The sequence below is a fragment of the Myxocyprinus asiaticus genome, chromosome 31 (assembly GCF_019703515.2).
Source record: "Myxocyprinus asiaticus isolate MX2 ecotype Aquarium Trade chromosome 31, UBuf_Myxa_2, whole genome shotgun sequence".
Taxonomy (NCBI): Eukaryota; Metazoa; Chordata; class Actinopteri; order Cypriniformes; family Catostomidae; genus Myxocyprinus; species Myxocyprinus asiaticus.
The window spans coordinates 21,974,746-21,988,823 of record NC_059374.1 but is presented as its reverse complement, the minus strand read 5'-3'; the positions used below and the strand labels follow the sequence as shown (position 1 = coordinate 21,988,823).

At 38.3% G+C, this 14,078-nt stretch overlaps 1 protein-coding gene and 1 long non-coding RNA gene across 6 annotated transcripts in view; both read right to left on the bottom strand.

The window, feature by feature from the left end:
* Window positions 1–14,078, bottom strand: part of LOC127421860 (small G protein signaling modulator 2-like) — a 111,241-nt gene that overhangs the window by 51,666 nt on the left and 45,497 nt on the right. The gene's annotated exons all lie outside the window — the stretch shown is intronic.
* Window positions 3,153–6,252, bottom strand: LOC127421866 (uncharacterized). 2 transcript variants are annotated; one of them, XR_007894110.1, is made up of 4 exons: window positions 6,181–6,252; window positions 4,405–4,455; window positions 4,194–4,306; window positions 3,153–4,098 (listed from the first exon to the last, which is right to left on the bottom strand). It is a non-coding gene; the product is annotated as an uncharacterized LOC127421866 (long non-coding RNA). The 2 variants fall into 2 exon arrangements; XR_007894109.1 differs by lacking the exon at window positions 6,181–6,252 and having other exon boundaries at window positions 4,405–4,589.

The window sequence follows — 14,078 nt, the reverse complement described above, 5'->3', positions numbered from 1 at the left end:
GGGAAAAGGGTGAGGCTTGCAGGCTGAAGAACACCATCCCATCCGTGAAGCATGGGGGTGGCAGCATCATGTTGTGGGGGTGATTTGCTGCAGGAGGGACTGATGCACTTCACAAAATAGATGGCATCATGAGGAAGAAAAATTATGTGGATATATTGAAGCAACATCTCAGACATCAGCCAGGAAGTTCAAACTTGTTTGCAAATGGGTCTTCCAAATGGACAATGACCCCAAGCATACCTCCACAGTTGTGGCAGCAAACAAGATATGATAGGTGCAGGTGAGAAAAATATCACATTTTAAGTCCTTTTTTACTCTAAATCTCAACTTTAACTTTCAGATGTGAAAGTGAAACTAAACAGGCACCACTTGTGACTTTCGGATGCAAAAGTGAATGTGGAGATTTAGAGTGAAAAAAGTACTTAAAATGTGATCTTTTTCTCACCCACACCTATCATATTGCTTCTGAAGATATCGATTTAACCCACTGGAGTCAGATGGATTACTTTTATGTTTCCTTTATGTGATTTTTGGAGCTACAAAGATCAGATCACCATTCACTTGCATTGTAAGGACCAACAGAGCTGAGATATTCTTCTAAAAATCTTTGTTTGTGTTCTGCTGAAGAAAGAAAGTCATACACATCTGGGATGGCATGAGGGTGAGTATATGATGAGAGCATTTTTGGGTTAACTATCCCTTAAATAAAATTTTTTTGATATTGCTGCTCATAACAATTGTCAGTTGAGGGAGCTATTTTGCTGCTGTTGTTTTTTTTTTTTTTTTACCACTGCTTCTGTTCAGTATTGGTCTCGATGCTCATTTGGTATCTTTAGAGTACAGTTTTTGGAAAGAGGGGGCATGGCTAATCCAATGGCTCAGCTTGTGGGAATTCTAGAATGGCTAAAATCGCTAATAGCACCTTTAAGGTAGAGGCTATTTGCACTAAATGTAAATAGATATACAAAAAGCATCTTCTTTTCACTAAGTGCAAATAGTGGCAGATATTATTTGCACCCCTAATTACATATTTGTAATACAGTATAGGGGCATCACTTTGTTTAAGAGTGGAGACAGGAAACAGATTGAGAAATAGTGGGACAATTGGCAGAATCGAACCTGGGTCTTCTGCACGAAAAAAGCACATTCACATGGCCGTCACAACCCACACCACTGCAGCGACACTAAAACCCCAGTTTGTCTTCAATTTGTGTTACTACCAGAATATTGGAGTGCAAATAGAAGCGCTGTGTGGCAGGTGCTATTTACACCTAATGCAAACTGTGACGATTGTTAACTTAACTGAAATATATTGAAAACCAAGTCTTATAATCTAAGGCAGTTTTGCTTTTCAAGTGAATCTATCTTGTTTTAAGAAATATTTTTTTGCTGGAAAATATGATAATCATAATCAAGAAAACAATTTTTTGAGGTACAGTGGTGGTCCTGGCTCACTTTGTGCCAGAGGCAAGACATATTCTTAAGGAATATTTCTTAAATATGCTTTTAAAATGTAGTAGTTCATGAAAATGGAAGACATGTATAAGGGCTGTCATACTAGGCTTTGAGCATGCAAATTTTTGCAACGCAGTGGGCCAAGATATGATGTCACTTGGGAGGACTTTTGGTGTAAGTAAATAATACATTAAAAATAACAAATAGTATTATAGTAAAAATGTAAAAAAATATATTGTCTTCTCACTTTCCTGCAACAATAAAACACACATCTTTAAAATATGTTCTTTGTATTGAGCTAAGAGGTCAGCATGTGATGTTTCGATCTTCCAACATTTTGTGACCGCCGCTTTAGTCTAGTAGTATAGGTTTTGTTTGGCATGCAAGGAGACCTGGGTTCAAATCCCAACCTTATATATATCAACCTGCATTTTCACTGTATGGAAAAGAGCAGCTTTGACATTTGTATAATAACTCTTTCTGTTCCGCAGGAAAAAGTCGTATACATTTTGAGGGACATAAGTGTTAGTAAATTATATCTGAATTTTCAGTTTAAAGAAGATAACCTGCAGAAGGTTTGGTTAGATTTAACTGACCAAATTTAGACTTTTTAGGGATGCTAGCGCTGCCATCTGTACATGGCACTGAGGGGGACCCACCTGTGACTGTGCAGTCAAGCTGTGAGTCACAGTAATAGACAGTAATGAATTGCATTACAGAGGGACTCAGCAGCTGCAGAGAGTGTGGGCAGCGGGGGCTTGAGAAAGAGTTATAGAAAAAAGGATTAGACAAGGACTGAAAATGAGGAGCAGATAGAGAAAGGCAGGGCAGAACTCCAAAGAGATAAATACAGTAGAACGAAAAAGGGGAAAGAAAGAAAATAGAGTAGAAAGAAAAGGGGGAATAAAGAAAATAGAGTAGAACGAAAAGGGGGAAAGAAAGAAAATAGAGTAGAACAAAAAGGGGGGGGTGGAAGGAAGGAAGTGTCTTTGGCACTTTGCTTGGTTTGGGAACATTGAGATGGCTTAGCACTGCTGTACTTGTTCATCAGCCTGATCTTTGTCCCTCTGTCTGGACTCAGACTCTGTCCTCATGCAGTGCCCTTCTGGGTTAGAGCAACTTCACACAGACCACTGAATACCAATAGCAACAGGAAATAACTACAAGAACTGAGAGTCACCATTGGACAGAGTTTTTTTTTTTTTTTTTTGATTTTTCCCCTTTTTCTCCCAATTTGGAATGCCCAATTCCCCATGCGCTCTAAGTCCTCGTGGTCGCATAGTGATTCGCCTCAGTCCGGGTGGCGGAGGACGAATCCCAGTTGCCTCCGCGACCATTGGACAGAGTTAAGTGGAACTGGATCTCTCTCATGAGGTAGAGGTGGTTTGGACAGACAGGAGGAGTATGTGGGTACTGAAATGGGAGTCATTTCAGTTCTATTCCATTAAATTCTGTTCCACTGGATTCTGTTCAGTTAAATTACCTTAATTTCCATTCCAGTTGATTGGGTTTGGTTTAATTCAATTCAATTCATTCTCATTCTGTTTAGTTCAGTTTAATTCAGTTTTATTCCACTTGATTCAGTTCAATTCAGTTCATTTCCATTCTACTGTAATGGGTTTGGTTAAATGCAATTTAGTTAATTTCCATTCAATTCAGTTCAATATAAATCAGTTTGATTCAGTTCAGTTTCATTACATTTAATTCTGTTCATTTCAATTCAGTTCCACTGCATTAAAAGAGCTGTATCCGGACCAGTAGACTCCAGTATAAACCGCTGAATTTCAGATGTTTTCAGAAATTTTCTGGCCCAGAGTCTCAAATTCCACAAGCCTGAAAACATCATATTATATACAATTTCAGATGTAGAGTGACTGACGATTCCATCTGTGTTATGGCCATTTGTTGCCATGGTAAGTAATTCCCTTAAGTTGTCTGTCAGGAGACTTTTTCACACCTGAATCACATTTGCATTTCTCACCTTTTGGATAAAATTGTCACCCCTTTTGGTCATTTATCTCAAACTGGATTGGCTGCCCTTAAACTTAACCTACCCTTAAATCTTGACAACAATTGGGTCACTGCATACAGTACACTGGCTTTGATTTTATTGGTTACAATTTATTTAGCACATCCCTAAATCTTGACAGCTATTGAGCCACTGCATGAATTGGCTTTAATTTTATTGGTTAAACTTAAAATTTAGCCCACCCAATCCCAAACAGCATTTAGCTTATGCCTCTTATTAAAGGCCTTTAATCAATGTTGACAACATAAATACTGGGACAATAATTGGGTTTAAAGATTTTTTTCTAAAAAGAAAACCTGAAATATACTAAATTTAGCAATAATGATATATACAAACATCTGAAACACATTGTGAACTTTTACTGAATTATAGTTCAGTAAATGAACTGGCATCTGACTGTGTCACTGGTCATCACATGAAAGTGATTAGTTCCCAGTATAGTGTGGGTCTGCATCAAGTCCCTTCTTTAGCTCCTGAAACAGAGCTTATCAAAGCTGCTGGTTTTATAACCAACACTGGCCTCCCATAGACAACACCATCTTCATCATAAGACATCATGTCCATGAAATACACAATACTCCTGTGTCTGTCTCTGTTGGACTGGTCTCCAGCAACTGCAAAACATAACAGTCATTTAACAACTGAAAACACCCACTTAAAGAACTCCTAACAACATATGCATTAAAAAGATACATCAACTGTATAATACATTTTAAACACTTCTTTTGCCACAATCTTGATTGAGTCTCTCAGATCTGCCTTTTCCAGGATGAAAATAGGAATGCTTCCTCCGTACAGTCTCATTATAAGTCTTGCAAGACACTTGAAAGACATAAAATATTGTTATTAACAGAAGACTGGATATGTAAACAAACATAAAAATGGATAATAAAAGATTGCAACAACAGTTTGAATGTTACCTTATATAATTTCTGAAGATTAGTTGAGTCTGGTCGTGTGGGAAAATTATTCTGTGGAAAAGAAGAACGTTGGTCACTGGCGTAACCGTGGTTCTATGAGTAGTGCACCGCCAGAGACGGTTAAAATATAGTGGAAGGAGTCTTGCGCTCATGCATCATATTGAGAAACTTGCATTGATTTTGTCACACGTGACCCCGACCGATGATGTGTAGGAAGCTATATCCGTTTCCGTCCATGTCATGGTCAGTCTCTGTAGTCATTCTCGTAGTCTGAGTGACCAGCGACTCTGGCGGTCTTCCACTATTCATAGAACCATGGTTACGCCAGTAACCAATGTTCTATTTCATTGTTCCAGACTGCCATAGACGGGTGGGCCATGGAATTCCCTACCTGACTCAAGCCTGAGACTGCGTTATAGGTCCTGACCAGTAGGTCGTCAGTGCGCCTGCATTCTGGGTTGGAGCAGCTGAGATTTTGTCTAAGTGCCTTGTCTGGAGACACCACCAAGGAAGATATATATGGCTCTACTGGAGGAATATTACCAAGGCCCTTTTCCTGGCCTTCAGCCATTGCCACAAGCGTACACGCCACACGATCATGCCTGGATGAGGGAGCTGATCAAAAGGCAGAAAAAACTACCTCAGATGTACATGCTCTCATCCCCACGGCCATCAATAAGGCTTGAATGCCATGAACTGTGTTTGTAAGGTCAGCCACTTGGTGAGCTAATGTAGCAGAGGAGGTCAGTTTTTTCTTTGAAGGCCCTTCAGCCTTACTAGCAGGACGCTTACTTCTAGTCTGTTGAGTTGTAGTCCTGGTTGGAAGTTGTGGTCCTGGTTGCAATCCACCAATCCTGGGTGGGTCCAATTTAGTCGATGCTGCCTTACCGCCAAAGGCATTAAACTACACTCAGGGCAGGGATCTATTAAGGCCTCTCTGAGGTGTTCAATGCCTAAACAGGTAGGACACTGGATATGGCCATCCATAAGATCCATTGGGCATGAACAGAGGGAGCATGAGGCAGCCATTGCTCATCTATATAATGAATGGAGAACCCTGGTCAACCAATGGGTTAATAATGAAATACCAAAATTTTAATCCAAACAGCAACAAAGAGTAAGCGTGTTACAACAGTTGTCACAGTAACCGTACGTTACACTGAATGACACTCTGGTCCACCAGTGTGCGTCCGTCAGACAATATATTGTTCTTTTTCAGTGGTATCAGTAAGAACCCTGGTTAACCACTGAGTTCCTGATAAAAACACTCACCTCAGTTCTGCTGGTTAGTGAATGGTGCTAATGAAAAACCCTGCATAACCAATGGGTCCTCTAGCGCTTGATCCACGCAGTCCAACACTTCAGTCTGGTGTGTGAATCCGATGAATATTGATGTATAATTCTGATGTAAATCCGATGATTAAATCTGATGTATTTCCCGAGACACAGCTATAGCGGGGAGCAATTGTTAGCCTAGGAGTTGTGCGTGCTCGAGCAAGATCTCTTCAGCGAGAATGACAAAGAGACCGACCATGACATGGATGGAAACGGATATAGCGTCCTAGACGTTATCAGTCAGGGTCACGTGTGACAAAATCAATGAGAGTTTCTCAATATGATGCTCGAGCGCATGACTCCTTCCACTATGTTTTAACCATCTCTGGCGGTCTGGAACAATGAAATAGAATCATTATGTGAGAGATTATAATGCAGTTAAAATCAGATGAAGTTAAATACAGTATTGGTATTTCATACACTATAAATCATCTGTCTTACCTGGTTAGTGGATTATTTTAAAGAAGATTCTTCTTTGAATGTTGCAGTCTGACAGTCTGTCTGTAGCATCTGTAGGTAATAACTCAAGTCTGATCATACATCAGAACAACAAAAAAGTCTGTACAGGAGGGTTGGGGGTGTGAGGTGTAGGTGTGTGTGGGGGAATGGGGTTGGGTCAATCATGAACAGCCAACAATGGGTGAGACCAGGGCTAGCTGTTACACTTTTTCCTCCATTAAATATTTCTCAGAGTAGGTTTATTTTTTAAAGTCTTAAAGTATTTTCTGTATCGACACACACCTTAAATCCCTGGCTGCAAAAACAACTCCACGTTATTGCCAAGGAAAAAGATGTTGCAGCACACATTGACCTAACATGGTATGGAGTTTGAAGGGCACACAGACTGACTCTGCAGCAATGTTTCTACCTGTGGAATGTATTGCAGGCAGATATGTACTTAGTACATCCTCTGTGCAGTTAAGCCAGACAAAAGAGAAGGTATTAGTAGAGGCCGATAAATCCGCACAATTACAGATTTCTGGAACTATTGGTTTTCGGCAAAAATCCACATTGATAGTTTTTCCCTGTTGCGTCCGGTGCTGGAGAGGCTGGGAAGGGTCCGCTGTTGTTATACATAATGAGAGCGTCCTCTAGAGGCGAAATAAAAACTATCACTTCACTGATGCCTTGTGGTGTTTGTTTTGACACACAAGACTACACTCTTCATAAAGTGGAACACTTGAGTTGCAGATTTAAAACAACAACAAAAAGGTATGTATGCAGTACACTACAGTACACGTTCTCATATCATTATAAAGCAATTAATTTGTTGACTAGATGCTGCATTAGTAGAGAACAGCAGTATGTTTGCCAACAAGGCTGAGAGGATGCTAACATTAAAGCTAACCTCAAGCGGTTAGAACAATGTGACAAATATACACGCAAGTCCTACCCAAATGCTTAAATGTCACGATTGTTACCATCTATTACCATCTATTTGCATTAGTATATCCAGCTGGTCACATTTATGCATTTGTTAGCCAGCTAAGTTGCATATTTAAAGCTAGTGACGTGAGAAAGTAAATTAATATCTTCATGCAGCCGAGAGAAACGTATAAACAAATCAGAAACACATCTGATTTCAATTCAGTTATTTTATTCTCACTGTAATACAATGACTTCAGACCGATCACATTCTTGTGCTAAAAAGGCTAGACACAGTGCAACAAATACAGTTTAACAGAAAGCAGGTTTCTCAATATGCTTTTAAAGTTCTTTAATTAGACACATCATCTAAAAAACAGCGCTCCTGCACGAGACGCTGAATAAACAAAAACAAAGGGAAACAAAGACGTTCCTCTAGCGTGCGTTTACATAGAAAAACAAATGGATGGTTGCAAAAGCGTCCAGTGTGAACAGCCCCTTACAGTTGGTGGAGGTCTTTGGCCATTGTGTCTTGCTCTCTTATAAGCATTTCTCAGATTAAGCAATGAGTTGTTTAAATGCTTTGTCTTGGAAATGTGTCTTTTGAACAGCCCCTGGCCTGGGCTCATAGTCTGAGCCACTTCACCACAGAGTTCAGCCGAATACCACTGCAATCTGTGAATATTATTACTCTACATACAACTGTACTGAATAAAAAAACAATGTGGTATTTCGCTGTTATTATGAAGCTTGACACTGGAGTAGTAGGAAGGAGAAGTGCAAGTGTAACACCATGTGAACTGTCTATTGAAGCGTTTTCCTCCATTTTACTTTTGACTTAACATTTGAGAATATGGACCGACTATCACTTTTTTTTAAATTTATTTTATGCACATTAGTTGAAAATGAAATGCTCTTTTTTAACAGCCAGGATAGGAATCCTATGCAATAATATAACAGTAATGAATGGTTTATGCATTTATTGCGCCCTCTTGTGGACTAAGGATACAATGTCAATTTAAAAATCAGCTGACTTTAAAATTTGAATATTAGTTCATATATATTAATATTTAAATATTTATTTTATTTAAAAAAGTACAATACATTTTCATGGTTCAGTCAGTACTGTTTATTTTTGTAATAAAGTTCAGCACTATTTTACTTTGAGTGTTATTTTTTCATTCAGTATCAATTTTAAAATCTATCGGTTGATTAATCGGTTATCGGCAGGTACTGACCAACTTAGATATCGGTATCGGTAAAATCCACTATCGGTCAACCTCTAGGTATTAGTAGTAATACCACTGTGCACAATGGTTGAGATTTAGGCCTATATGATTCCTAAAGTTTTCATATTTTTGTTTTTTTATGCACGTCAAATTATTTTTTTTTAACACCAGATATTTTATATTTTTTTTTGTTTAACTTTAATAGTCTTTTATTACTCTATTTTTTAAAATATTTTTAATATTTTATGAACTTCTTAATTTTAGTTTAATACTCTATTTTACAGTAACTCTTTAATTGGACCGATTAAATTGTTTGCATTCTATTTCTTTAGTATCCGTACTTTGTTTAAAGAAAAATAAATAAATAAATACACCAAAATATATATATTTTTTATCTTATTATTTTATTTTTTTAATTTTTTTATCATGGCTATTGACCAAATGCTTTAGGCAGTTTGATCCATTAGCCATTTAAATGAACTATTATGTCAGCACATGGTAACAGTGTAGGTGTTGAAACTTTATATATAAAAAAATAAAAAAATAAAATAAAAAAAATAAGCACCACATAAATCTCTGCATTTTAAAATTATAGTTTTTTTTCTGTAATATCGGTCAAAACTATCAGATAAAATTAATTGTAGTTATTATTGACTTAAATATCACCACTGTTTGGTTAACAATTTTTACATTCAGGGTGTTTATTTTAGTTTACTTTCAGTTTTGTCTTCCCCTGTACTCTGAAACACAGCAATCACCTAACACTTTTCACTCACAATTGCCAGTCATTAACACGTAAAAACCCTCACAGCAGGACTGCCATCAGTCATCATAACCAGCCGAATTGCAACCGTAAATTTCTATCGAACTTCACGGTTCCCTTTACATGTGTGCTGAAATGAGGTATTTAGTTATTTGTGGACGTTAATTGTTTCATGATACTTGGGTCAGTTTTTTCTCTAATACACCTGACAAACTTGAAGTTAAGTGGGAGTTTACTATTCCTACATTTTTCCAGATTTGACTTTTCATGCAGTTCATTTCTATTTCCATTTGATTAGGGTTTGGTTCAATTAAATTTATTTCCATTCAGTTCAATGGGAAAGGGACTTTGGTTCAGCACACATACATGCAGTAATTATTCAGGAAGGCAGATTATTTATACTTTTTAAGGTTGTCAGTTGATTAAAACCAGTGTTGGGGGTAACACGATAAAAGTAACACGTTACGTAATCAGATAAAAAAAATTTGAGTAACGAGTAAAGTAACGCAATATTTTTTATTTTAGATCATGATATCGGAGTTATTTTTTAAATAAAGTAACGTGTTGCTTTTGTACACATCTACCGTCCCTGTATTGTGAGAAATCAAAAGTAAAAGTGTGCAAACTTTGGGGAGGAGACGTAGTTCATGATGGGCATTGTATTTCTATAGAGTGTGAGGAAAGGTCTTCACGTGTCCAAAAATTCAAGCCTGAACCCAAAGAGACCCGGAAATATACTACCCGGACCCGTCTATTATTTGAAAGCTTGGACCCGTACCCATGCAGAACCCAGAAATGCCGGACCCGGACCGGACCCCTTATTTCCCAGTCCGGACTCTCTCATCCTAATTTTATAATGTTGCAATATACAACACACACACACAGCACCATCATCATCAGCGCTGTCTGATCACAGCCAGGTCTTCTTGGATTGACTTGGGTATTACAAATAATGTTAAACAGACCAGGGACCCGCAGCAATAGAATGGGACCTGACCCGGACCCGGCTCCGGCTCACCGTATAAAACGTGGATCTGAACCTGTACGGGTCCCGAATCGGGTTAGGGTGGACATGTGAAGACCTCTAGTGTGAGACCAGAGACTATTTAGCAGAGAGAGATGAGTCACTTCTATTTAAATGAATGGAAGAAATTGGAACGCCCAACCAAGAAGCTCTAGCACCCAAAAGTTAATGGATGTAGAAAGGAAGTCCCACCTTGCAGGTAAAAGAGCTAATCACCTTTTAGATACAGATATCGCCTGTCAATCAACTCGCTAACTCGCATGTGCTTTTCATGTTTTAGCATAATATGAGGTTAACAACATTTGGTTGAGTGAAACACAGTTGATTCATGTGTTAATACACACTTGCATTAAAAAAAAAAAAAAAAAAATCAGTAAATGCATTTAGACAGAGGGATTAGACTAGTCTTCCACTGGACACGACATAATACACAGGGTGAAATACTCGCTCAATTCACGGACTTATGCAGCCGAATTGCTCCGAGTTAGAGCTCCCTGTAACTGGGAGAATGGGATGAGAAAAGCTGACTCTGGATCAGTGACTCCAAGAAACGTTCTACATGGTTTGTGAACAGAGAAAACGTCTTAGTTTCTAAAGATATCTACATTTTTGTTTTATAATAAACAAGTAGTTTGATTCATGAAACAAACCATTTTTATAACATTTTGGTAGCATTAAAAACGATTCCATTCAAGTTGTATCAATATGCGCATTTGAAGTTGTATGCGATCAACCAGTGGCATCTGTACGCACCGTGGATCAACTCAAAACAAGCGTGCACTGAGATTACTTAAGTAAAAAATATTTATTTATTCATCAGACTTATTCCTTGAACATGTTAGACTGGTAATCCCCACTGAATTTTATCCTGACTTTTGAAGAGCACCTTAAGTTGTCTCTGGTATTGTCGATGGGCACAGCAGCACATGATGACATATATGATGCAGGTTCAAGTGTTGGACTTCGCTGCTTTAGGTAAGACAGTGGTTATTCTTCATTATTCATATTGGCTGCCATGTTGATAGAAAAAAAAAATCTTGATTCTTTATTATAAATATGACGTGAAGACCTACTGATTGTAGACTTTCTAAATATTTGTTTGTTTACTATGTTGTTTTGACATGAATGTTGTACAGTAGCTAGCATGATCTGTAATGTCTCTTGTATCCAATGCATGGCTTATTGTATGGAATCCATAGCATAGCAGAAGAGAAAGTAGCTGTGAGAAAAAAGTAACGCAAATGTAACGTAACACTTTACTTTCCATAAAAAATAACGTAATTAATTGCGTTACTTTTTTTAAGGAGTAGCGCAATATTCTAATGAGTTACTTTTAAAAGTAATGTTACCAAACACTGATTAAAACAATAAACACTGCTTTTGGCGTTAGCGTGACTGATCTCTAATTTTCATTTTGCTGAAATGTGTCTCTAAATATACTCATCTCCTGAATAACAAATCAAATGTATTTAACCTGCAGCAGTCAACAGTGTGTTGAGATTCAACAATAATGAGCATGAATTGTGACTTTGTTTGAAGCAGGACTCTGATGTCAAACCAATTGTCTGAAACCAAAATGAGGATGTGCAGATTTTGGTGGAACTGGCAACACCAGTGCCCGCAGAAGTGGCGTGCTATTTCCATGAAGTGAGAATGAGCGGCGTTTAAACAGATACAGGCCTCTATTAATAGAAGCATCCACAGATACTGTGAAAGGAGTCAAATGTAAACACAGCCCATTCCTGTCACCATGAAGCCTTGCAAAAAGACAGTCTATTTAAATCTCACACGCATAAACACAAACACACTACACCACCAAGCATGAAGGTGTTGAATCACACAAACACTTCCAGTGTATGATGCATTCACCCTGTTCTTGGAATCTCAACACTTGTGTTTCTTGCGCTCTGATGATCCAAGTACCTGCCCCAAGCCATGTCTCATCATTCCAAACCAGTGACTCCCAGCCAAATAAACCTCACATGGCTGGATTCAGCAACATCACATTATACATTTTTAACAGTAATCATTTATATTATGCTTAACAAGGGAATACATGTAATTTTTATGGTAAACTATTGTTAAAATTACAGTGAAAAACAATAATCGGGCATTCCCAGAAGTCCCTGAGTGACCCATTATATATTACATTATATTTTATGGGCAAAGTTATGTTTCCTAGTTTTAATATCAGTTATGTACATTGGGGTGTTCGGTGTTCTTAATGTTTATTGCATTATTTAGTGTTACATTATAATAATACACTCACTGAGCACTTTATCAGGAACACCTGTACACCTATGATTATCTAATCAGCCAATCGTGTGGCAGCAGTGTAATGTATAAAATCATGCATATACGGGTCAGGAGCTTCAGGTAATGTTCACATCAACCATCAGAATGGGAAAAAAATTTGATCACAGTGATTTCGAACATGGCATGATTGTTGGTACCAGATGGGCTGGTTTGAGTATTTCTGTAACTGCTGATCTCCTGGGATTTTCACACACACCAGTCTCTAGAGCGTATAGAGAATTGTGCCAAAAAACTAAAAACATTCAGTGAGTGGCAGTTCTGTGGACGAAAACACCTTGTTGATGAAAGAGGTCTACGGAGAATGGCCAGACTGGTTCGAGCTGACAGAAAGGCTACGGTAACTCAGATAACCGCTCTGTACAGTTGTAGTGAGCAGAATAGCATCTCAGAATGCACAACATGTCCAACCTTAAGACGGATGGGCTAAGACAGCAGAAGACCACGTCGGGCACTTTATTAGGACCATAGTGTGCCTAATAAAGTGCTTAGTGAGTGTATAAATGGTAGTAAACCATAGATATACAGGTATCAAAATTACATCCCGTAAAGCCCGTAAATGTGTAAAACCACAGCTGCCAGTATTTTAATGTAAATTTAACAGGATTTTTGTTTGCGGTGAAGAACTGAAGGTGTTTCCAAACTTTTGACTGGTAGTGCATATAATGTGTATAAAGTAACATGTCAACAAGATCTCCAGTCTGACACAGCTAGTGTTTGTGTCTGGTCAGCAGCACTGTTTCAAATGAGCCTACACCCTTCACTCATTTACCATGGTCTTGCATGCCATCCTCCCACGCCAGGTGATTAAATATTGATTCACTCTAACGGTCCATCAGAACAGCAATATCTTCTGCTAAAGGTACAGCAGTGATCACAGGCTGGAGTTTGGTTTAATCTCTCTGGACTAAGTCAGGCAAGTCGAATGGAGATCAATCTGCTAACGCCTCCCACTATCCACTCAGTGAAAGAAAAAATTTACTTCATCAACAGTCTCTTTGTCTAAGCTCTTTTACGGAAAAAAAAAAAAAAACCAGACGGTTCAATCAGCTGAAGGATGCACAATACTCAGTCACAGCTGCTGAGACTGTGGTGAAGAGTAGACCAGTCATCAAACACCTGTTCCAGAGATGGGGAAATATGATTATTGCCATTGCTGGTATTCATTTTCTGATACCGCTGTCAGATTTAGGGATGCAATAACACAATTTTTATGAGTATGAGTACTGCCTAACTTCTCCTTTTGTGTTCAACATTAGAAAGAATGTCATACAGATTTGGGAAAAAATGAGGGTGAGTGAATGAAAACGGGAGAATTTTGTACACTTCGGCTTTCACGCTCCACAGAAAATTAACATGCACTAGTCCTTCTCCCTCCCAAAAAAAGCATAACTCTTACAGGGGAGTGAGTCCTATCATTGCCTCTGTAACACCCAGCTATAATTAAGGGAAACAACATCAACTAGTCTGGCCCCAGCACAGAGCCAGAGGGAAAACTAGAACAACAGCAGAATAAATCCAAGGATTAAAATCTTAAAAGATGCATCAGAAATCATGTTCAGTTTACAGAGAGGGACTAACAGAGTATTGGTACAAACAGAAAGACTGATGGAACCAGATAATTTGAGAACTTGATTATATGCAA